The sequence below is a fragment of the Amblyomma maculatum genome, chromosome 1 (assembly GCF_055883805.1).
Source record: "Amblyomma maculatum isolate TAMU_Amacu chromosome 1, ASM5588380v1, whole genome shotgun sequence".
In the NCBI taxonomy this organism is placed as follows: domain Eukaryota; kingdom Metazoa; phylum Arthropoda; class Arachnida; order Ixodida; family Ixodidae; genus Amblyomma; species Amblyomma maculatum.
The window spans coordinates 405,531,229-405,540,209 of NC_139344.1; the positions used below are offsets into that span (position 1 = coordinate 405,531,229).

The 8,981-nt window shown below is 48.5% G+C and overlaps 1 long non-coding RNA gene across 1 annotated transcript; it reads right to left on the reverse strand.

Moving 5' to 3' along the window:
• Positions 1-1,259: 1,259 nt before the first annotated feature.
• LOC146208746 (uncharacterized) lies at positions 1,260-7,887 on the reverse strand. Its single transcript, XR_014703405.1, has 2 exons — positions 7,813-7,887; positions 1,260-1,414 (listed from the first exon to the last, which is right to left on the reverse strand). It is a non-coding gene; the product is annotated as an uncharacterized LOC146208746 (long non-coding RNA).
• Positions 7,888-8,981: the final 1,094 nt, after the last annotated feature.

The window sequence follows — 8,981 nt, forward strand, 5'->3', positions numbered from 1 at the left end:
TTGCACTTTCGCATTGCAGGCTTCAGCCACATATATGTGAAGGTACACCACAAGAATGAGAGCTGCAGCGATCGTTGCTTAAATTCAAACATATGAACGCGAGGAAAAATGCGCAGCAAGGAATGCGATGAGCTACATAGTATCTAGATGGCCTCATACCTTTGGGGTACTTGAGAAGAAAAAAAACGCGCGTGCCCCACGTATACAGAAAAGTATTGTATACCGGCCGTGCATATTTTTCATGCTTATCAGCGCGCTGGCATGCTTCGGCGTGATCATTCTGAACGAGGTTCGTCGGTCGGTTGGATATGAGTAGCGAAACGGACATCCAGTAGTATGAGCTCCACACCGGACCGGTCCGTCCGATTTGAGTTCCCGACAGGACACGGTCTGTTCGGTATATGGGAACGGTTCGCCCTGTTTCAGACCCATACCAGACATGATCTTTCAAACTTTATCTCCATACCGGACATGGTCTGTGTGGTGTGATCCGTTACGTCCCGTTTAAGTTCCATGCCGTCATGGTCTGCCCGGTTTGATGTAAATAGCAAACATGGTGCGTACGGCATGACTTTTATACTGGACTGGTCTGTCCGGTTTTAGCGTTGTTTGGCTCGTCCAGTAAAACCTATTTAGACGTTATACAGGACAGGTCCCACCGGTTTGATATTTATACCGGACCACAGATGTCTTGTGAAAACGGTCTTTTGCGATATAGGAATTTTCATAAAAATGCATTTTTGTGTTTTTCTTTCATTGAAATGAATTTTGCGTTGTGCTTATACCTTCTTGTTAAACATTTCCAGAGGATTAGTCTAGTAACCAGTGTAGTAAAAGCAGCATCGGAATGGGCACAGTTGAAGAACAGATTTGGTTTATGTGGTTAAAGGCTCCAAAGGGACAAGCTATGAGAGACGCGTTGCCGAAGAATAGTGAGGAGTGCAGCTTGTTCTATGCGCTACATGTAATGCTAGTTGCTGAGAGGTGTAATAAACATTTTGCACAGTTGTGCGTCTCTTAAAACAACCATATCCTAGAAACTTTAGAAACAGCTTCCACGAGGGCAGAGTACTCTGAAAAATACACTCTCAAGAAAGTATAATAAACTGCACTAGTATATCTGGCGAGTGACTTCATTTTTTACACGCTTTACCTCTAGAATAACACTGTTTAGACAGAAAAAATCCACATGGATTCTTTGAATGAAATAATGAAAATTGTGTTTGACCCAGTGAAATTCTCCAAATGAGGGATTCAGTTATTTATTTATCTTTGCAGCTTTGGGGCGCACGGCGCTAGAGGCAGATGCACCTTTTGGGGTACTCGACGTCGCAGACACCTTGGGTGTTCATCAGCACCCGGCAGCGGGTCTGGCATATCTCTTCGTGCTCGGGACAGCCCGCGTACTTCTCCACTGCAGCCCGAAAGACGAATAGTTGTAATGATTGCTGTTCAATTCAATTCAAATTATTCAACCCATCCAGGCTACAGGTACAATAAAATAATGGGAATAATTATAACAGCCCATCCACACTTGAAGCACGTAACTGTAAGCGGGCTGTCTGGATGTGTACGCACAGGAACTCTATACATTTATTTGTGCACTTCGCTTTAAGGGACCATTCCCTTGAAATGCTGCGCCGTCTTTGCGACCGAAAAATCAGGGATGGGTAGTAGTTGGGAAGTGACGTGGTCGTGCACTTACTAGTCGTGGGGTTGTGTGACGTCACTGGATCATGTGGCATAGCCAATTTGGCAGGAACTACCAACTCGAGCTTCACCATTGAGATGAGAAGGTTAGATCAGAATACAGCCTTCCGGGACCTTTGAAATACGTGTTACATACGTTGTGCCTGGTGTTCCTTATTTGGGGTGAAACCTGAGCACTCTACGACTTCAAGCGAATGTCACACGTGTCATGCACGCACACATTTGTCATGGCCCAGTCGAAAAAAACTACATACCCGTGTCAAAATACGACAAAGTATTCTGTAGTTCTGTCGTAAACATGAGATTTTTCTTTAGTTCTGTAGTTTTTCTGTAGTAAAGTTCTGTTGTCTGTAGGTCTGTAGCAATTTTCTGTTGTAAGTTCAGAAATTTCTGATGCTACTACAGAACGCTCTGCTGCCACAAGTTTACCGTCGAAAACCGCACAGGTATTCTGTCGCAACAACAGAAACTTTGGGGGAAGCCGTGCTGTAATGCTAAGTGCAATTAAATTAAGCGAAGTGAAGTTTATTTCAATTTTTGCAGCATAGTAAACAAACAAAGGTAAGTATATACAAAAACTACAGTTCTTGGATCTGCGATCGCTCGTATCGGTCTGCAACCTTCTGGTATGTCCCAAGCTCACTCTACCTTTGTGCTCTCCATGCAGTGCATGGCTTTTTCTCATGTAACAGAATGCCGTATTCTTTGTTTATCATGCTGAAATTAAACGTTATCACTTGTAGTTATGGGTCGTATGCCAACCGTGTATTTACGGAGGCACAGCAGACGACGCGCGAGACAGCTGGTGAAGCGCGACTGCAGCACTGTTAGTTCCAACGCCGTCCACAAGGGCAAACCCTCGCAAACGGGTAAGTATACGCAGCTACGAAACTGCATCGGTCCAAAAACGTTGATAGTCACCAACTGCCTGATCTTCAGCCTGCTTCTAGCCTACTTTTCCATTTAATTCGCCCATCAGTACTGTTGTGGGCGCCACTGACGACAGCGCCCCAAGCTAACCAGGCGCACCACCGGGAGACCGCGCCAAGCGGAGCGGACACGGGCGCCATTACCTGATGTATAAATAAACAGTTTTGCTTGTTATACCGGCTACGTCTACCACATGGTGGCAGCGGCGGGATAACCAACGCAGAGTGACACCCAGAAGGACAGCGAGCCCAACGTAAGCGGCCGCAGCGTCATGCCAGACACTCGCGGCGCAAACGAAGAGCGCGCGAACGGCACTCCGAGAATGACGTTCAACCCGCTCGCCGTGCAACTGCCGACAAAGCTCGATTTCCGCAAGTCCGAAGATTGGACACGATGGCACCGCAGGTGGGAATGCTACCGACTCATCTCCGGTCTGACAGGACAGGACGAGACGACGCAAATCAACACATTACTCTACGCCATGGGCGAAGAAGCGGAGGACGTGCTCGCTGCTTTGAAACTGACAGACGAACAGATGACATCATACTCCGCCGTGGTGAGTGCTTTTGAAAAGCATTTCCTACCTCGAAAGAATGTCATCTATGAGAGAGCGCGATTTAACTCTCGGAAACAAGAGCAGCCTGAAAACGTCGACGCATTTGCGACTGAACTGTTCAAGATAGATTAAAGATGCGATTACAGAACTCTCAAAGACAAACTTATTCGGGACAGGCTCGTGGTCGGCTTGCGAGACGCAAAACTCAGCGAGAGTCTGCAGCTTGACGCAGAACTCACTCTCGAAAAAGCAATCACAGCTGCCCGCAATTCAGAGAGCGTGAAACTTCAACACAAGGAAATTCGCTTCATCGAACAGCCAGCTCTCGACATGGGAGAAGTTCGCGGCCAGACAAACGTCAAAACTCGCCGGAACAAAGCGAAGGTGCCTTTCAAGTCGCGCCCTCAACGTACACACAAGACGGGAGACGAACGCTGCAAGTGGTGCGGTGGTGTGCGTGACTACACGAAGACACAGTGTCCCGCGATAGACAAAACGTGCAACCAGTGTGGGAAAAAAGGCCACTACGCCTGCGTCTGCATGTCTAAGCCGAAGGACGAGACCTCGAGTATCCGACAACGACCGAAAGATCTCGGAGAGCTATATCTAGGCGAAATCAAAGTGGGAGTGAACACGCAGTGGAGGATTACTGCTACTGTGAACAACTTGCCTTTTACCTTCAAGGTCGACACCGGCACGGATGTGACTGCAATCGCACACGACCAGTACGACAGAACCGTCATGGGACCCATCAAGCCAACGCAACAGCTGTTGATAGGCCCAGGCCAGACAGCGATAGCCACTGTTGGCTACATCAATGCAACAGTCACCTGGCGCAACACTGACGTCCAAGAAGCAGTCTTTATCATCAAAGGATTAAAAGAGCCGCTGCTCAGTTGACCAGCTATAGAATCAGTTGGGATTCTACAGCACCCTCTTCAGCTAGACGAAACCCTCGCACAATCAACTGATGTCCCCAACTTCTTGGCGTCATACCCAAAGCTAACGTCTGGGCTTGGAGTCATGAAGACTGAGTACCGCATCAAAGTCAAAAAAGATGCTGAGTCATACGCAGTCAGTTATCCTAGGCGCGTGCCTTTTCCGCTGCTTCCACTTGTGAAGAAAGAACTAGAAAGGATGGAAGCCTTGGGAGTCATTCAGAAGATCGAGCGAGCAACTGAGTGGTGTTTTCCAATGGTTTTCGCACGAAAAAGAACAATGAGCTGCACATCTGCGTGGACTATGGTCAACTCAACCAACAAATAATACGCGATCGTGTGATCATGCCTACGGTGGACGAGTGTCTTGCAAAATTAGCAGGTGCAACAGTTTTCAGCCGCCTAGATGCACGAACAGGGTACTGGCAGGTGCCACTGTCCAAGGACTCTCGCGAATACACAACCTTCACCACACCAGTTGGCAGGTTACAGTTCCTGAGGCTTCCCTTCGGAATCTCCACAGCGCCAGAGTTCTACCAACGAGAAATGCTCCGTGTGCTCGAAGGACTAGATGGTGTGAGTTGTCTGCAAAATGACATCATTGTCTCAGGGAAGACAACTGAGGAACACGACACAAACCTACTGCTGGTGCTGAGGAAGCTGGAAGATGCAGGTGTTACCCTCAACATCGACAAGTGCTCCTTTCGACAAACAGAAGTAACATTCTTAAGACACGTCGTAAACTCAACAGAAGTCAGCGCCGACCCGGAAATGGTCAGGGCCATAGTCCAGCTCGACCCACCATGTGATGTGTCGGAAGTCAGGTCTTTGTTGGGCTCTGCAAACCACCTAGCGAAATTTTTTCCACAGCTGGCAGACTTTACGAAGCCTCTCAGAGGCTTGCTCCACCAAGACGCCGACTGGCACTGGGGCCCAGCTCAGCAGCAGAGTTTTGACAAATTCAAGCAAGCTTTCAGCAGGACGCCGATTCTTACTCACTACGATGCTCAGTCGCCTCACACAGTGTCTGTGGATGTTTCCTCATACAGTCTTGGGGCTGTACTTCTACAGCAGTCGCACGAAAAGCTCCTACCTGTGGCATATGCATCACGATTCCTTACGGATACAGAACAAAGATATGCCCAAATCGAAAAGGAGGCACTGGCAATCACATGGGCTTGGGAACATTTCCGCAAATACCTGCTGGGATCAAACTTTCACGTGGAAAGGGACATCAAGCCGTTAATACCGCTGCTGACGACTAAACGACTTGACGAGCTGAGTCCTCGCCTTCAACGTTTCAGGATGACTACACCATGTCCCACACTCCCGGCAAAAAGCTATACACAGCTGACCTTCTGTCCCGGAAGCCATCTGAGAAACCAGCAGGCAAAGAAAGAACTCTCGAGAGTGCAGTGCGCGAGTTTGAAGAATTAGCACTTGAACAGCTCCCTGCTTCAAACCAAATGCTGGACAGAATCAGGGCAAGCATCCAGTCAGACGACACACTTTCCAGGGTGGCTACCTTCTGCACTACATCATGGCCAACTGTGCATGAGCTGTCACTTGACCTGAAAAGGTACGTCGAGGTGGCTAGAGAGATTTCGCTCGTTGATGGTCTGCTATTCAAAGGCGACAGAATAATCATCCCTCCAGACATCAGAGTGGAGGTTCTGGATGCACTACATCATGGCCAACTGTGCATGAGCTGTCACTTGACCTGAAAAGGTACGTCGAGGTGGCTAGAGAGATTTCGCTCGTTGATGGTCTGCTATTCAAAGGCGACAGAATAATCATCCCTCCAGACATCAGAGTGGAGGTTCTGGAAAAACTCCATGCAGGCCACTTGGGCACAACGAGGTGCCGAGCGAGGGCAAGAGAATGCCTATGGTGGCCAGGCAAAGGCAAACACATTGAACACTACGTGGAAAAGTGTCCAACTTGCAGAGAGCACAAAAAGCTAGAAACAGAACCCCTGCTTCTAACCCCATTGCCAGCACACCCTTGGGACACAGTCGACATGGATCTCTTCACGCTGGAGGGGAAAGAGTATGTTGTAGTAGTAGACTACTACTCCCGATTTTTCGAGCTAGAACAGTTGCCGAGGACAGCTACAAAAAGCATAGCCCTAGTCTTGGAGCCAATGTTTGCACAATACGCACAGACAACGGGCCGCAGTTCATTTCCACAGAGTTCAAAGAACTAGTGCATCACTGGGGAGCCTCACACACAACCTCAAGCCCTTACTACCCGCAGAGCAACGGTATGGCTGATAGGGCTGTGCAGACAGCAAAGCAGCTTTTGAGGAAGTCTTCCAACATACACGAAGCGCTGCTTGCCTACAGGGCCACACCCAGCGTGGAAGGGTTTTCACCAGAACTCTTAATGGGTCGTCGTCTGAACACCACAGTACCAACCACTTCGAAGCTGCTAGCCCCGATGTGGGACGACAGCGAATTCAGACAAAATAATAAAGCCTACAGAGCTCGTGCAAAATGATCATACGACAGCCGGCACAAGGTACGGAGCCGAGAGCGCTTACCACCAGGCACAGCGGTGCGCATCCTCGCTGGAGCTGCATCACACGGCGTGGTAACACAGCCTACATCAGAACCAAGGTCCTGCGTTGTACAAACCGACAGAGGATAAGCAAGACGTACAGCAGGACACCTGCAACCGTTGCAGGACACGAGCACCGCAAGAAGTGGACGTTTGTAAGCGACCAGAATGCCTGGACCTGTGAGATCAAACCTTTCAAGAAAGGGGGGCATTATGGGCGCCACTGACGACAGCGCCCCAAGCGGCAAGCTAACCAGGCGGACCGCCGGGAGACCCCGGCATGGGCGACCGCGCCAAGCGGAGCGAAAACGGGCGCCATTACCTGATGCATAAATAAACAGTTTGCTTGTTATACCGGCTACGTCTACCACAAGTACCGTAAGTTGTGTTTTTAATTTACTGAATGCCCATCCTACGTCTACTCGGAAACTTCCGGCTACTTTGTCATCATGACATGGTTAGCGCTTAAGCCTGTACTACCTTCAATTTATTAGCCTAAGCGCTAACAATGTCATGGCGACAAGGTAGTCAGAAGTTTCCAGGAAGACGTAGGCCTACATAACCTTCAATTTATAGACGTCTCTCATAGCCTTAGTCACTTGGGACATAAACATCAAAAACCAAGCCAACCTTCAATTTATGCCTCTTATTAAACTTGACTGCGGTATATGACACCCTCTCGTTATTGTCATAAAGCTCCGTATTAACTAGGAATCCCAAATATCTAGTTCTCGTCTGTCTGCTAAACCTTTGTAGCAAAGTACGCGCCCACTCCGTTTCGCGTATACGCTTCATTTGCCCTCCACATCAGACTGAGCCCTCGTATATCCTATTTAATTCGCTCTAGTTCCTCAAACATGACTGTCTGATTAGCTTCGGTAGAAAAGGCTATACCGTTAAACTCTGCGAAGCTGTTTCCAATGGCGGCCTCTCTGGGGCCAGAGATTCTTATAGCATCCTCCGCTACGTCACTGGTCTGAACGCCACTGTGTTAGGTTGCTTCGCAGCCGCAGGATACTTAGGCCCACCGGTTTAATGGGGTAATCATATTGATGTGTCATTCATGTAGCCTATAACAGAAAAGGAAAGCTGCCAAGAAAATTTGGAAGTGCTACTTACCGACGGGTACTTTTTCTTCGGTTACCAACCCCTTGAAGCACGCATCTGCAATGCGAAGGTACATGTATAGCTCCAGTTCTGCTGCTTTAAGGGTCACGTGCACGTGCTGCACCCAACAAATCCTTTTTGGTGGCGTTTATTGAGTGAACACATGATACAGGCCACTATTTATGGCTTTTCACACACATGTGTATGTACACTTCTCGCAGACATAACGTGACACAAGTCATAATACCACCCTCTAGGTTCTTCCCGTGGCAGCCGTCCTGGTCTTTGCCTAAAAGGGCTCTCAAGAGGCTCTGTACTGCTCCTGCTACTGTTGGCTTTTTAAGCTGTCGCTATAAAAGACTTAACGTGTAATCAGAGAAACAAACAAGACCACTCTGTATCATGAAAGTTGACAGAGGAATCTTCGGCAGCAGATTAAGTTACACTCAATGATTAATTTGACGTTTTTATTCCAATTACCCTACGGGCGCAATTGAATGTTTCTGGAGGATGCAAGTAGAATGGAGTCTAGAGTACCGTTTCGTGTTGTGCAGGTTGAGAGGCTGAATTTGAGATGTGCCTTTATAAGGTAGAATCGGGGTGAAGAGAACAGGTGCCTGCGGGGAGCCTCTTTCCATTGCAGCTTCGATTTCTCCGCCGCTTATTCGTTCCGCTGCAGAACTATAGATTTCTGGAATGGTTTACTGGAAAAGGGTTCTCGGGCGTCAGTACGTTTTCAAGTCCATGACGGGTAGATGTGCGATGCGGTGAGCTCCCTCTGTGCGCTGAAGTAAGGTGGCGACGTCAGGGTTGCCCTCGTTTGTGACATGTAGTAAGTAGCACGACGTGGAGTGTTGTCGTGGGCTTCCTGACATACACACCTGGAATGGTGGTAGCAGTGTTGTCTCCTGAGGGGTGGTGTTACAGATGAACACCGGTTAGAGTAGGATGATGTCCTATGTCTTTGTTTGGCGTTGGCGTTTATGAAAAGCATGTCTGCGGTGGTTTTTCTTAGACGCTCTGTACGTCCGTTGGTTTGCAGATGGTATGCACTTGTCTTTCAGAGGATTGTCTAACTTTACCTCAAAATGGCTTCAGTCAGCTCCGCGGTAAATTCTGCCCCTTTGTACACTGTCCGTGATAGGGGGGGATCCGATCTGGCGACCTGCTCGTTGTCCTCC